This window comes from Podarcis muralis, chromosome 1, assembly GCF_964188315.1.
Source record: "Podarcis muralis chromosome 1, rPodMur119.hap1.1, whole genome shotgun sequence".
Taxonomy (NCBI): domain Eukaryota; kingdom Metazoa; phylum Chordata; class Lepidosauria; order Squamata; family Lacertidae; genus Podarcis; species Podarcis muralis.
This window is the reverse complement of record NC_135655.1, coordinates 97,375,643-97,390,658: the sequence shown is the minus strand read 5'-3', so window position 1 is coordinate 97,390,658 and position 15,016 is coordinate 97,375,643.

Sequence of the window (15,016 nt, the reverse complement as noted above, 5' to 3'; positions counted from 1 at the left end):
AAAAAACTTACATATATATATATATAACTCATGCAGCTGCATAAGGAGTGATGTGAGTTAGCGGTAGGGTATCAGTGTACCTTTCAAGTACTTTAATTAAGCCGGTTTGCCTGTTACCTTTTCTATAAATTAATTTTCTCCATTTAATAGTATCAAAGCACTTACATTTAGTTTTGATGAATGATGTAGAGAGAGGGAAATGTAAGCCCAGCAGGGACCAGTAACGAGCATGCCAGTTTAGGATATCTCCTGCATTTCTATAGTCAAGCCAAACTGGTAATTTGTTACTTCCCTGCTGATAAACTGCAACTCACAAGCTTGTCTGCTCCTAGTGTGGATGAAAACTTAATTGGCTCCAGTATTGCAGCAGAAGGAGGAGTAGGATGAAGGCTTTGTCTTTTATAAGGAGAGAAGAATGACTTCTTATTTTTGTGTGCAAAAAGAGAACATACGGAAGACCAAAGATGGTGAGCGAAACAAAAATAGGCATATTTTTGCACCTTAGTATCAGCAAGACAAAGGAGATGGTGTTGGACTTTCGGAGAAAGAGAGAACTAGCCCCGCTGTACATTAGGGAGGACTGTGTGGAGAGAGTCTCTTCCTTTAAATTCCTAGGAGTTTATCTCAGTGAAGACCTTACTTGGAAAATCAATACAACCCAGGTGGTTAAGAAAGCCCAAAAGAAACTCCATCTCCCCCAAGTATTGCGAAAGAACGATGTCAATCAACATTTGATGATCCCCTTCTACCGGTCCACAATAAAAAGTATCCTTTCATACTGCATCAAGGTGTGGTACGCTGGTTTGACATCAACTGATAGGAAGTGCCTACAGAGGGTGGTGAATACAGCACAAGATATTATGGGCTGTCCCGTGAATCCACTGGATGACATCACGGAAGAACATTGCCTCAGGAGAGTGAGGAAAATTCTCAGGGATGATTCACACCCTGGCTGGCACTTTCTTGATCTCCTGCCCTTGGGCAGAAGATATAGAAGCATGAATAGTCACACCAACAGGGTAAAGAACAGCTTCTATTCATGGGCTGTTAGGCTGCTGAATGAATGAAAAGATAACAACAGGGCAACTGACTTTCGAGTAAACGAGGGGAATTAAGACTAAGAGAGCTGAGTGGGGGGTGCTTGTGTAATCTCACTATATACAAGTTGTACAAGTGACAATAAAGTATTTCAATTTCAATATTCCACAGGAGATGAAGGTTTACTTCTGCCAGATTTCATCCCAGAACTTCCTTTGGGCCTATGGAAGCAATACATGGAGGAAGAAGACTATGGTGGTACTTTTGCATCTTAAATGTAGCAAAATCTGCACATGCAATCCCACAGTAACCCTGGCTGAGTCTCAACATTTCAGGAGGAAATCAATGTCTTCTCCCCCCATGCACTGATCTGGGGGTTCTCCTGACTCCCCCCTGGTGCATGGGGTAGGAGAGAAAGCCCTGTTATGCTAGCAGGATTCCTTGTGCTTTCTCCTATAGTCGTGTGACTATTCAGTTCAATACAGCCCTTTGGTTTTTGAAAGATTATTGTTCAGATGTTCCGCTCATGCTCTGCAAGCATAGGGATCTATGAACATCCATCTTGCTGTACTGAGGAACGCTTCTGTCTGAAACCATGCAAAGTCTGTTTTGCCAGTTGAGGTTTGCAACACTGGATTAGGCAAGATTAGCCTTCTTCAACCTGGTGTCAACCAGATGTTGTTCAACTCCAGCTTCCATCAGTCACAAAAAGAATAGCCAGTGATCAGTGGCGATAGCATTAGTTTTTCAACAACATGGGAAGAGCAGAAGGCTTGGAGAGGGCATTGTTCAGCTCCACCCCACATGCCCAGAGAATAGGAGAGGTGGGACCATGACCTCTGGCCATGCCTCTGTCAGTGCTAAATGTACCTGCTGGCCACAGCATTATTGGCTGTGCACTAGGAATTAGTAAAAAAGAAGAAAAGAGCCAGAACAAATACTGCTGTAGATGCATAGAGATTTCTCTTGTAATTGAGAAGCCTGAGCAAATCTGGTTTACTGGCAGCATGGAAAAACAAGCCTGACGATCGTGTACCTGCATGTATGAAGATCCCTTTCTCATTGATAACAAACATGCATCTATCAGGAGTCTGGCCAGCAGGCATGATCCTGCTCCAGCCCCCTCACATGAGCATCTGCTTCACATATATAGGTAGAAGAGACTTTTGTATGTTCATGAGTGATTCCCATGCCAGCAATTTGGACAGAAAATGGTCCAGCAGCTGGAGTATCAACACACAGTATGTATGTAGGCACTTCAGTATGTGTGTGTATGCACTGAAGATAAAGGAAAACTTACAGAGAAACCCAGCCCCCCTTTTATTACTAAATAAAATGAAATGTTGTTTATTCATCTAATTAAAATACTTCTTAACCACCTTCCCTCAGATTCTGGGGCAGTATACAAAATTGTGACTAAAACTAATTCACAACACATCAATGCATTTTAAAACCAACAAATAAACGTAACAGAATATAACCAAACAAGGATCAGATAGAACCTGAAAAACTACAAAGACTCTCCTTTGTGCAATACTCTCCTTTGTCAACCTCTGATTCTACATGGGATCTGTGGAATATGCCTAAATAACGTGAACAATATTACCCTGTTGAGTTAGGCTCTCTGACCCTGTTAATTAGTCTTAAAGGAGGGTGATAGTTCTTACTGATGTATTCTATTCCTTTGAAACTAAGTCTGCATGTTGGTCATCAGATGGTCCTAAAATACTCCAATCAATTTCTTTATTATTTGCTCAAGTAGTTTCCCCAATACTAAGCTTCAGCTGACTGGTCATTACCTTTCCTATATTTCCCTTTTTATTCTCCTTTCATGCTCATAGAACAGCTTTGAATGCATTGATTACCATTATTGCATCCATTTCACTTTTAATTAGGAGCGTATTCTAAGCACTCTGTTCAAAGCTGGGTCAGCATATCTGGTTAGGAAGCCTGCGTTTTCAAAGGGTTTTATTTGCTCATAAAGTTTTGTCTGCTCACATCTTTGATTTGCCTCCAAACCTCTCATCTCACAGGCAGTTCACTTCCCAGCACCCTGGGCTAACCTCACCTAAAGGTCTTCTTTAAAAAAAAAGGTAAAGGATCCCTGACAGTCAAGTCCAGTCGCAAACAACTCTGGGGTTGCAACGCTCATTTCACTTTACTGGCCGAGGGAGCTGACATTTGTCCACAGTTTTTTCCAGGTCATGTCGCCAGCATGACTAAGTCGCTTCTGGCAAAACCAGAGCAGTGCATGGAAACGCCATTTACCTTCCCGCCGGAGCGGTTCCTATTTATCTACTTGCACTTTGACGTGCTTTCGAACTGCTAGGTTGGCAGGAGCAGGGACCAACCAACGGGAGCTCGCTCCATCGCGGGGATTTGAACCGCTGACCTTCTGATCAGCAAGTCCTAGGCTCTGTGGTTTAGACCACAGTGCCACCCACATCTCAAGGTCTTCTTAGGAGCACTATAAAGTTGCATCAATTGTTAAAATACCAGCTACTACACAGGCAATGTGCCACTGGGTGTTGTTACAAGGGGAAAGCAGTTCCCCCTTGGAGACAGAATTCTGCACTGTTTTAATTGGATGCTTTTGATGTTTTAAAGCAAACACGCTTCTATGTGTAACAGATGTCTACAACACTAAAAGGAAAAATGAACTCAGTTTAAAACAAGTGAGACTTGGTGTGGCTTCCTGCCATCCTCACTTGACTTACAGCCCAAGCTCCACTTGGAGCTATCCATGGTGCTATCCACCTTTCTTTGTTGCTTGTTGATCTTTGACCTCTGCTATGCCTCACCTATATTGCCTCTTTGTTTCATCTGCTCTTGTCTTGCTGGGACTTGACCTTGGCTTGATGTGGCTCCACTTCTTGGGCACACAGATGTTATTCACTTGGGATAAAGAATGGGAGACAATGGAAGAGAGCCATTTTAAGTATTGCATATGCAATTATTTATTCAGTCAACAGAATGAGGAAATATAAAGTACAGTTGAAATACCATGGCCCTGATCCTTTTGTAGGCGTGGGCATTACATCACATGTAACATCCACCTTTGCACCTTCCTCATACGACTAGCTCCCTGAGTGCACCGGAGTACCAATGCTCTCTATGACTTTGGGGCTATTGGTTATAATGGTGTAACCAGTTCTATGCCCTTCCTTCACCTGCCTGTGCCTTCCTCCACACTTGAATCCACTTTCATGCTATACAATACCACACAGACTTCTGCTCCTGCATTCTTCCTTATGGAAAACCACAAGGGCAGTATAGCCATATAACTTTTACTTAGGAAATGGGAAAGCACTGCACTTCAAATGTAGTAAATTGAGATCCATGCATTATACTATGTGATTTATGCCCACTGTTGATGGAGAAAGAGGTGCTAGGACTGGCATGATTTGCATGGTATTATTTATGTGGCTTGTGTGGGTGAAGGGTGAACATAGTAGGGAATTACTATGTTTAAATGTAATTTAAGGCTGCATTCCTATACCCACATGCCTGAGAGCAAGTCCTGTTGCATTCAGTGAGGCTTACTTCTAAGTAGTTATGTATTGGGTTGCACTGCACGTCTTTTATTAATACACTGTTTAGGGTCAATAGAAATAGCAATAATACTGTCTGCGCATAATGCTTTCCCCTTATATCTCCAAAGGGTATATACGAACATTATATTTTAGTTAATCTCAGAAAGTATGATTTTAGGACAAATTTTGATCACTACTGTGTGACAAATCTAATGCTATTTAAATTGGGAATGATCATGTTTAATAGGATATAACTAGTTTAAACCCTATTGTTCCTCTAAAAGGCAATGGAGGGAATTCATTTTTCCTTTAAATTATGGCATATGAGACTAGCATTTTAAAAAACTCTCTCTTAATGGATCATCTGAACGCAGCTTTTGTAATCTCTCTCCCCTCCCCACCCACTTTCTAATTGTATAATATGCATTTGAGCCTGCTTCCTATCTTATCTGTTACTTGGAAATAAAGCCTGCTCTATAATAGGCTAGTGCTTTCTTTCCCTCTGTCTTCCTAGGTAATACCGCCTTTGTGCAGCAGATAGCGCTCAAGATGTTTGTATTTATCTAACAGGGAAAGCAACAGTATCACTGCTGTTGTGATGAATGTCACCAGACACATTCATCTCTATTTGTACTTAGCAATGATCCAAGGATGCAGCACATCACCAAACTGCTTTGTTACAAATCATTTTCATGTATTCAAGTATTATTTTGCTACAGCGAAATCAACAATCATGTATGCTTGAAATACATAGGAAAGTTATTGCAAATTCCCTATATTAAGTTAACAGATGCAGTCTGGAATCCAAAGAGATGCAGCTTAGGAAGGAAGTTTCATTCTTCCAGTAAAACAAACTGCTTCAGTAACCTCCCTTTGGTTCAAAAATAGTTTACCTATTTTACAGGGGGAAACCACACTGACCCTTGCATCAGCTGCTGTTTCTGGTGGTGTGAAAACAAATATTTATTGATCTCACAAAGCCAGGGTTGTTGTTCTTTGAAGCGATAGCTCAGGCGGTAGAACATGAGACTCTTACTCTCAGGTTTGTGGGTTTGAGCCCCACCTTGGGCAAAAGATTCCTGCATTGCAAGAGGTTGGACTAGATGACTCTTGTGGTCCCTCCCAATTCTATGATTCTATTATCCGGACCTGGTCATTTTACTAGTGTTAACTATTGTTCCTGATTCATCACATGCTGCTAATATATTTCTTTTTTAGATTATATACTAATTTATTTCAGTATCAAAAAGGAGACATTCCTCCCCCTCCTCCCCCTCCTCCTCCTCCTTCTGGGTTAAGTATAATTGTTTCCAGTTTTGCAAAGACCTTCAACCCTCACCACATTTCGAGATTATCACTAGAAAGTTATTCTGTTTTGTAACAGCATTCTGGTGCAATAGTTTTTATATTTTAGCTTTGAACCAAGTCTTTATTTAATTAAATATTCCTATATTTCAAGAAGGTGTCATACTATTATGAGTCTCAATATGCTAGTAACTAGCAATAGGTTTGTGCAAACTGTAGAGCTTTCTGAAAATGTAGAATTATTTTTTTAAAATATATATATATATAAATTGGCATGAGAGATTATTATTCTTGCAGGTGTGGTTGCTATTCTTTTAGCCACCCATCATATTTTTAATGCTATTGTCCGAACCTCCCTCTATAAACAGGATGCATGGGGAATCTAGTATGTGGGCTAGACAGTCAACAAGAACAACAGCAGCCACCAAGCCCCAGCAACATAGCCAGCAATAGTGGTGACAGCTCCATCCTTGGTGTAGGGATCTGTCCCTCTGGGATTTTCAACTATTGGCAGATAGAGTAACAGAATTAATTTCCACACATGAAGGCAAGAAATGAAAAATAACTCCACACTGCAATAATAGTAGTAGCCATCAAGTACCAGATTGGTTAACTCATCATAGGTAATGATGGGATTAAGAAAAGATGACTTTTGCCACTTCCAATGTGGTAACATCAATAAAGCACATTTGTGTGCCAACTAAAAAAGTGTAAAGGTAAAGGTAAAGGGACCCCTGACCGTTAGGTCCTGTCGTTGACGACTCTGGGGTTGCGGCGCTCATCTCGCTTTACTGGCCGAGGGAGCCGGCGTACAGCTTCTGGGTCTTGTAGCCAGCATGACTAAGCCACTTCTGGCGAACCAGAGCAGCACACAGAAACACTGTTTACCTTTCCACCGGAGCAGTACCTATTTATCTACTTGCACTTTGACGTGCTTTTGAACTGCTAGGTTGGCAGGAGCTGGGACCAAGCAATGGGAGCTCACCCCATCGCGGGGATTCAAACCGCTGACCTTCTGATCAGCAAGCCCTAGGCTCAGTGGTTTAGACCACAGCATCACCCACGTCCCCAGAAAAGTGTGTGTTTATGCAAATGATGAAATGGCTATATTCCGCTCTGGGTGCATGTTCAGACTTTCAGTGAACAAAACTTCCAGTGAGTACATGCACAGCTTATCAACATTCTTATTTCTCTTTCTCAAATATGGAATTTTTGTAAACTCCTGATTTAAATGCAACATTCTTTAAGTCAATGGTGATACAGTATACCAAAACTGTAGCTGTAATCACCTACTTGAAAAACACCAGCACTTTTATCTTCTTTCTAGCTCTCTAGCTGTGCCGCTGTGTCGGGTGATCAACCATTTACTCTTGCACCCCTTTACCTGCCTGTTGGTTAAGTATTTGTTCTCTCTCTCCTACAACAACATGAGCAATTCTCCTCGTGTCTTCCTGACGATCCAAGATTCCATAACATCTCCCCCGAACCAAAACTTCCCTCCCTCTTACAACTCAGAAATTGATTAATAGTGTTTTGTGGACTCCAGTTTATGGAGAAATGCATCTATGTTCCAGGGTTATGGTGATGTTACCCACCATGTGATGAAACAGCTGGTGGTGCCACCTGTCTTCAAATTTCTCCATCCTAAGGATCAGCAGAATCACAGAGTCTTGGACTGTCAGATGGGCAGCACGTTGAAGGGGATGAAGCCAGCCTTTCCTCAGATAGCATCATTTTTAACCAAGTAAACATTCACTCCGTTTGGTGTGATGATGCTTGCACAGTGTGAATCCTAAACACAAAGCCTATTTAGGCTTAGTGGGTCAATTTGCTCAATTTATTGTTCACCTGTTGAAAATAAAATAAAAAAAGACAAAAGAATGCATAAGTTCTGTTACAATCTATTTCAAATAAGTACATGAATACCCCCACACTGTATTACATCATGTAATATATCAGCGAGCTATTTAAAAGAAAACGAAAAACAGGTTAAATGTATACATGCAATAAAACTGTTCTCCCTCTAGAATTATGGGGAAGAAAAAAGGGGGGTTTTGGTAGTATTGCACATTTATTAATTTAACCATTTCAGTTACGCTATTGAAATGACCCTAAAGTACTGTCTGGTCAGTACTTCTGTCCTACAGTGCATTGAAACGCAGGAAAATAAATTGCACCATGAAGTTTTATCCCGTTCCAGAATTAATAGCCTCCCAAAGTACCTCTATATAGTATTCTATATACAGTCATAACTCGGGTTGAATATGCTTCATGTTGAGTGCGTTCGAGTTGCGCTCTGCGTCAACCCGGAAGTAATGAAGCGCGTTACTTCTGGGTTTCACTGCTCGTGCATGCGCTCAAAATGACGTCACATGCATGTGCAGAAGAGGCGCACTCGTGTGCAGATGTGCCACCGCTACTTACATTTGCTTCTGGATGCGAATGGGGCTCCGGAACGGATCCTGTTTGCATCCCAATGTACCACTGTAATAGATAGTAAGCCTGAGAGTAGGGACTATCTTAATGCTAATGCTTGTAAGCACTCTAGGAGCCTTTTTTGGCTGAAGTGTGGGAACAAAACATAAGAAAACATAAGAAATACTTTAAATGTCTTGCATATCCTGTCACTTTATTTTCAGTTCAGAAACATTGTTTTGACATGTCAGAGGCTTAAAGAAGGACATACTTTACTATGCACTGGAATCCCCATACGGGTTCCGATATCCCAGAATGACAACAGGGCTGGAATCCATTTGGAGGGAAGAAGCAGTTGGCACCATCCAAGGAAGAAACAGGCATGGTTAGTACAGGGGTGGTGAATCTGTGATGCTCTACCTGTTGTTGGACTCCCAACTCCCATCATCACCAGTGTGGTCAATGGTCAGGCATGTTTGGAGCTGTAGCCCAGCAACATGGTCATACTTGGTTTAGTTCTTGAATCTATTCTGCTTCAGCCTTGATGAAATGGTCCATAAAATAGTGATCCCTTCTGCTATGGGGAAGCTGAAATGACATATTGTCCTCTTCCATTACGGTATTTCCCACCTCCTTGTGCAACTTTTTATTTTTATTTTAAAAAACGAAACCCTGCAATGCTCTTAAGAGAAATGGAGTTATGTGAAAGGGTATAGGTATCTCATGGTGTATATGTAACACATTATTACTATTTTCCTTTGCAATGAAAACAACAATGTAGGGAAATACCAGTTGAATATAAAAATGAAATTCAGTCTTAGTGTTTTCTCTGTTTAAGAAAGAAAACAGTGCATGTGTGGTGTGTTCCTCTGCTTAGTTACATGAAGCCTGTGGAGTAATTAAGTTGGACATTCTTATTGCAGTCCTGCAATCTGTGGTATTTGCAAGGCAGGTGTAGCTCTCAAGAATTCACTGGTACCTTAAACAAATAAAAATAAAATAAAATGAGGAACTACATTTAAATTTGTTTCAAATAGGATCCCTGTCTTCTTGAATTTGGAAGTTTGCTGGGAAATGAAAGGGGGGAAATTATTCTACATTAGGTCAAGTTGATAAATACCTGTATCGCATCCATCCCATATATATGGAGACCATGAGCATGCCTTCCCAACCTGTGCTTTCAGTGCACTTGAGCAGACTTCAACATCCCCAACCCTCCACATTTGATTAGGGTCTACATGTATAAAATACATCAGGGAACTTGAATTTCACATTGCTATTACTAGCTCAGGTAAAAGTCAGAAATCAATCATGCAGTCAAGGCCTGTATGCACATAGGTTGGCCCAAAGTGAATTAGATTCCTCGCCCCATGTTCCAAACATACAGATTCCTAAGGAGTGTTTTGTAGCTTTGGGATGAAAGGTGAGTGGTTTCCAAAACCATTGGAAATTGCTACTAAAAATGGCAGATCAATATTTCAGATATGCTGGACCTATGATATTTGTTCAGTGGAGTGCTGTGAAAATAATGTGCCCTGAAAGAATGTATTGTGTTGGGCTATAGGTATATCTCTTTTAATGCCTGACATAATAGCAGTGAAGGAGGCACATGGACAGGGGGACATACCAATATAGGAGAAAGGATCTAAGGATGCCATTTCTGACATTACTGGGTGTAGGAAAGATCCTGGGCATGCTTTGAAGCCTTGCTCCTGGCTATATTCAAGAATAAAGTGAAAGACAATGCTGTATTTTAACAATATTTTGTTATGCCCTTCTTTTGCATGTGTTATAACAATTACAGCATCTTAGGTCAAACAAATACTGTTCTTGTTATATTAATTTATATACTTTTTACTTGCTGAAATGACTCCTAAGTAGTTTACAAATGTGAAATAAATTCTAAAAACATATCAACACATAATTAAGATACGTATGCAATGAAATAATTCCATCAAACCATTAAAAACATCCATAATGAATATGTACAATTAATAACTTTTTTTAAAAAATGAAAGATGAAATATCCTTTGGAATTCCTAGGCATTCCAACACAGAGGCCTAGCTGTTTATAACAATAGCTACCCACTAAACAGAATTAGTAAGACAGCCACAGATACAGTTATTCTAAAGACTTATTAATCATACGATTCAGATCACAGGAAAGGGGCATCTCCTCTTGACTACCCATAGTCAAGGTCCCTCACAAATTCATTTACTTGCCACACGCCTATATATATGTACTACCATTGCTGTCTATTTCCAACTGCATCTATTTACAGCTATCCTACCCTAAATCAGTACACCTTGACTAGGGTCTCTTTCCCCTGGAAGTGCAGGTATTATGCACATAATAGAACATCATCAATTGTAAGAGAATTGTAGATGTTGCCATTTCTCTATTCTTCCAAACATCAAATTAATCTTCTGGTTTCAGACTTGATGAGATTGCCATTTGAAGCTATAAGAGTTGCCACTAATTATGGAGCTACAACGGTGGCAATTATGATTTATCACTGAGCCAGCACTCAGGTACACAGTTTCTTTGGTCAGAGGCACTTTCCAATGAACAAAACCAATAACGTACTCTGAGGATTTGCTAAGCTGTGGTAGATGTTGCTGGCTTTGAGTTAACTGTTTTCCAGGCACATGTGGACACATGCATACGTTGCCAAAGACAGGGTAATAAGAAAGGGGTGCATATTGTTTACTTTCCTCCTTATACACAGCAAGAAGTGGGGACACTCTTTGTGACAGCACTGGGCCAGGATCTATTTTACCATAGTGAATTAACTCTTACTGGTTTTTCCACTGGTGGAGAGCAGCCTCTCCTTAATCCAATAATTAGCTTATATACATTGGTACCTTGGGTTAAGGGACACGGGTGGCGCTGTGGGTAAAACCTCAGTGCCTAGGACTTGATCGTAAGGTCGGCGGTTCGAATCCCCATGGCGGGGTGAGCTCCTGTCGTTCGGTCCCAGCTCCTGCCCACCTAGCAGTTCGAAAGCACCCCTAAGTGCAAGTAGGTACCGCTTTATAGCGGGAAGGTAAACGGTGTTTCCGTGTGCGGCACTGGTGCTGGCTCACCAGTGCAGCTTTGTCACGCTGGCCACGTGACCCGGAAGTGTCTTCGGACGGCGCCGGCTCCCGGCCTCTTAAGTGAGATGAGCGCACAACCCTAGAGTCGGTCACGACTGGCCCGTACGGCAAGGGGTACCTTTACCTTTTTACCTCGGGTTAAGTACTTAATTCATTCCAGAGGTCCGTTCTTAACCTGAAACTGTTCTTAACCTGAGGTACCACTTTAGCTAATGGGGCCTCCTGCTGCCGCACGATTTCTGTTCTCATCCTGAAGCAAAGTTCTTAACCCAAGGTACTATTTCTGGATTAGCAGAGTCTGTAACCTGAAGCGTATGTAACCTGAAGTACCACTGTATATATTTGGCACCCACATTACACATTCTCTGCAGCCACTTTCTAAAGCTCTTTAGCTTAGAAATAAATCCTACAAATAATAATGTATGAAAAGTATGACTTCTGAAAATAATATAATAATACTTCTCATGAGGATTCAGATTTATTCTCTTAGAATGGCAATGGCACCCACCTGAGAGGTTTTGGAGCTTAGTTTTGGTGACGTCCCACTGAAAAAAAGCCCAGATTTTAAGTGTGTATACTTTTGAAGATGATTTAGAAACAATTTAATTCAAACCATATTGGTTAAATAGATAACTGGGACCAGGAGTTATGATCATATTACACTGGTGTTTTGCTGACTGTACTTGCTCCTTGTTAATTTCTAAGCTCAATTCCCTGTTCAGGGAAGTTTTTAATGTTTGATGTTTTATCACTTTATTAATTATTATTATTATTATTCTGTTGGGAACTGCCCAGAGTGGCTGGGGAAACCCAGCCAGGTGGGTGGGGTATAAATAGTTGTTGTTGTTGTTGTTGTTGTTGTTGTTGTTGTTGTTGTTGTTGTTGTTATACTAGTTTGACCTTTAAAGCTCTTCACAGCTCGTGACCAGGTTACCTGAAGCAGCCCCTCTGTCTACATGTATCTCATATACAGCTAAGGTCTTCGACAGATGCCATCCTCTGGGATTTGAAATACATTGGCTGGCTACTAAGAAGGTGATCTTCTTAGCAGGGCTGTACTGCGGAAAGCATGTACAGAGACTTGCGTAGTGCCTACCTTGATGTCATTTTTTTTGCCAAGCAAAGAAATAATCCCCCCCCCCTGCATTTTAGCTTTAAATTTAGGCTGCAATCCAATGTATACTTACTTGGGAGTAAGCACCATTGATCAGAATGGGCATTTCTTCTAACTGAACAATCCTAAACATATGATTGCAATGTGAATTAATTTTAGCTCTGGTGATGATGTTATGCTTCTCTGTTACTTTTAGAATCAGATGCCTTTTATGTTTTGATTGCTGCTTTTTAAAATGTTGGTCTTGCATTATAAGCAGTAATGGAAATTATTTGAATGGTGGATTAAACATTCCTCTAGATAAATAAGTTTCCCAGAAGCAGCTGGCTGTCCAAAGTTGGGGGAAAATGCTGCCCTAGATGGATTATGGTGCAATCTGGGAAGGGTATTAAATTTTAAGTGTGAAGCTTTATTTTCTGCACCAGTGCAACATCAGTAATATGTATTCTTTTGGACAATCTAAAATTATATATACATATATCCCCCTGTTATATAAGGATTCCTACGCTCCATAAACATTCTAAATGAGGAAAAACTCATTGATGCTTTTATTACTGGTACTTAATAAATGCATTAATGGTTACATGGTAAAGCCAGTAAACTAGGACTTAGGAGGAATAAATATGTACAATTGGTTTTAGGCAATGCAGCCACCAGACTAGACTCAAGTAATGAAGTTGGCAAGACGTAACATTGATCTATTTAAAGAAGGTCCTGTCCAAATGAATGTTCTGCACAGTTACATCAGACTCACTCATATTCTTTGCCCATCATTCCTTGTCTCTGATGTACTGACAGGTGGCTGCACATCACAATGCAAACTTACAGATTCCGTTTTTCTTTAAAGATTCTGTTCAGGGTTGTCTTCCCTTCTTGTTTTATTAATGTACTTGCACATACTTCTTAAGGCAAAACTAACTCCTGCTTAATCTAGTCCCATATTAATTCACTTGTCTTCTACTGAGGTAATATGTTTCCTTGCAGAAACAATTTGTGTATATGATTCCCTCTGATTTTCTCCTTGTCTGTGCCAACAGTGGAAAGGTATTTAAGTGTTCTTGAAAAAATGCTTTAGAGACCACAAATACATTCTTGATTAGAGAGAACACAATTTACCTTAGGTGACAGCTATTTTTTGTTTAGAATACCTCCAGAGTCTAATTGAAGCAGGGCAACTTGTGAACTGCCCTGGTCTAGGAACATTTTTCATTCTACGTAACAGACTTAAAATAAAGCAGGTATCTGTGAAAGCACATGATAAGATACTGGTCCAATTCACTTGCCCTATACAGATATATACCGGTATATATTTAAAATGATTCCTCTGAGAAACAGATGTAGAAAAGGTTAGATTCTAATTGAAAATCCACAAGGATGCTGAGCTTAAATATGAGTTGGCAAATATGCTGTTCATGAAACTTTTCTAGAAAATCTATGCAGATTCTGGATTGCACCCAACTCATTCATTCTCAGAGTAGACCCAATGAAATCAATAGATTGAAGTTAGTCATGCCCATTTATTCCAGTGGGTTTACTCTAAGTAATGTCTCAAGCTCCACAGAGGAACTTAGCTTCTTCTGCAGAGCAACAGCAGTCGGACATGTCTCCGCTTTCTCACTGGCAAGTTCAGCATCAGAGGCAGACACCTCTCTTTCCGCCTTCCTCTGCCTCATTGGTTGGCATAGTGGGGAGAAGTGAAGCCGGCAAAGTTGCTCTACAGAAGCACTGTAACTTCCATCAGCTTGCTCTTCCTCTCACCCTCTGGGCTCCACATGTGGAGAACTGGGTACCATGGCATCGTGTAGGCAGAGAGACAGAGGTTGAAAGATGCCTTTGTTCCCTTGGTGATCATCCACCCCTTCTCAAGATGGTACATTCAACTACCACCAGCACAGTGCCCAAAGGGAAAAAAGGAGGTGTATAAAGGGAAGTTGATACATCCTCTTGCTCACTAGCGCTGCCTCTGCATGGAAGGCGCAGTTGTGAGAACTGCATCTAATTCTCCCTAACTTGGTTGCCCAGAGAGAGCCAGCAGGCAGACCATCCCAGAGCCAAAGAGGCTGGTGATGAGAAGAAGCGACACCTGAACACCGGAAGCTGCCTCATGCTGAGTCAGCACCATTGGTTCATTATTGCCTACTGACCGGAAGCTCTGCAGGGTTTCAGGCAGGAACTCTCCCGCTGAACTGCTGCCTTGCCCACTTCAGCTGCCTCCCTCCCTGGGTTGGCAAACGGGCAGAGTTGGCTGCCCCTTTTTTTTTCTGGCAGTGCCCTTCTGCTCCTTCCTGGGTGGAGACAAGGTGGGACCAACCACCTGGCACACCGAAGGCAACCCTCTGCCCCTTGCTGGGAAGGTTTTCTTCCCTCTGCAAGGGAGCTCGCCCAAAGACGTGTTACCACAAGGGGTCCCCATAAGGACCAAGAACCGCCCCCCCCCCCCGGCCGCCTCACACACTTCCCACCCTGCTCCCAACTGCGTTCATTAATACGCCCCGGCTGAGCCACGCCCCTC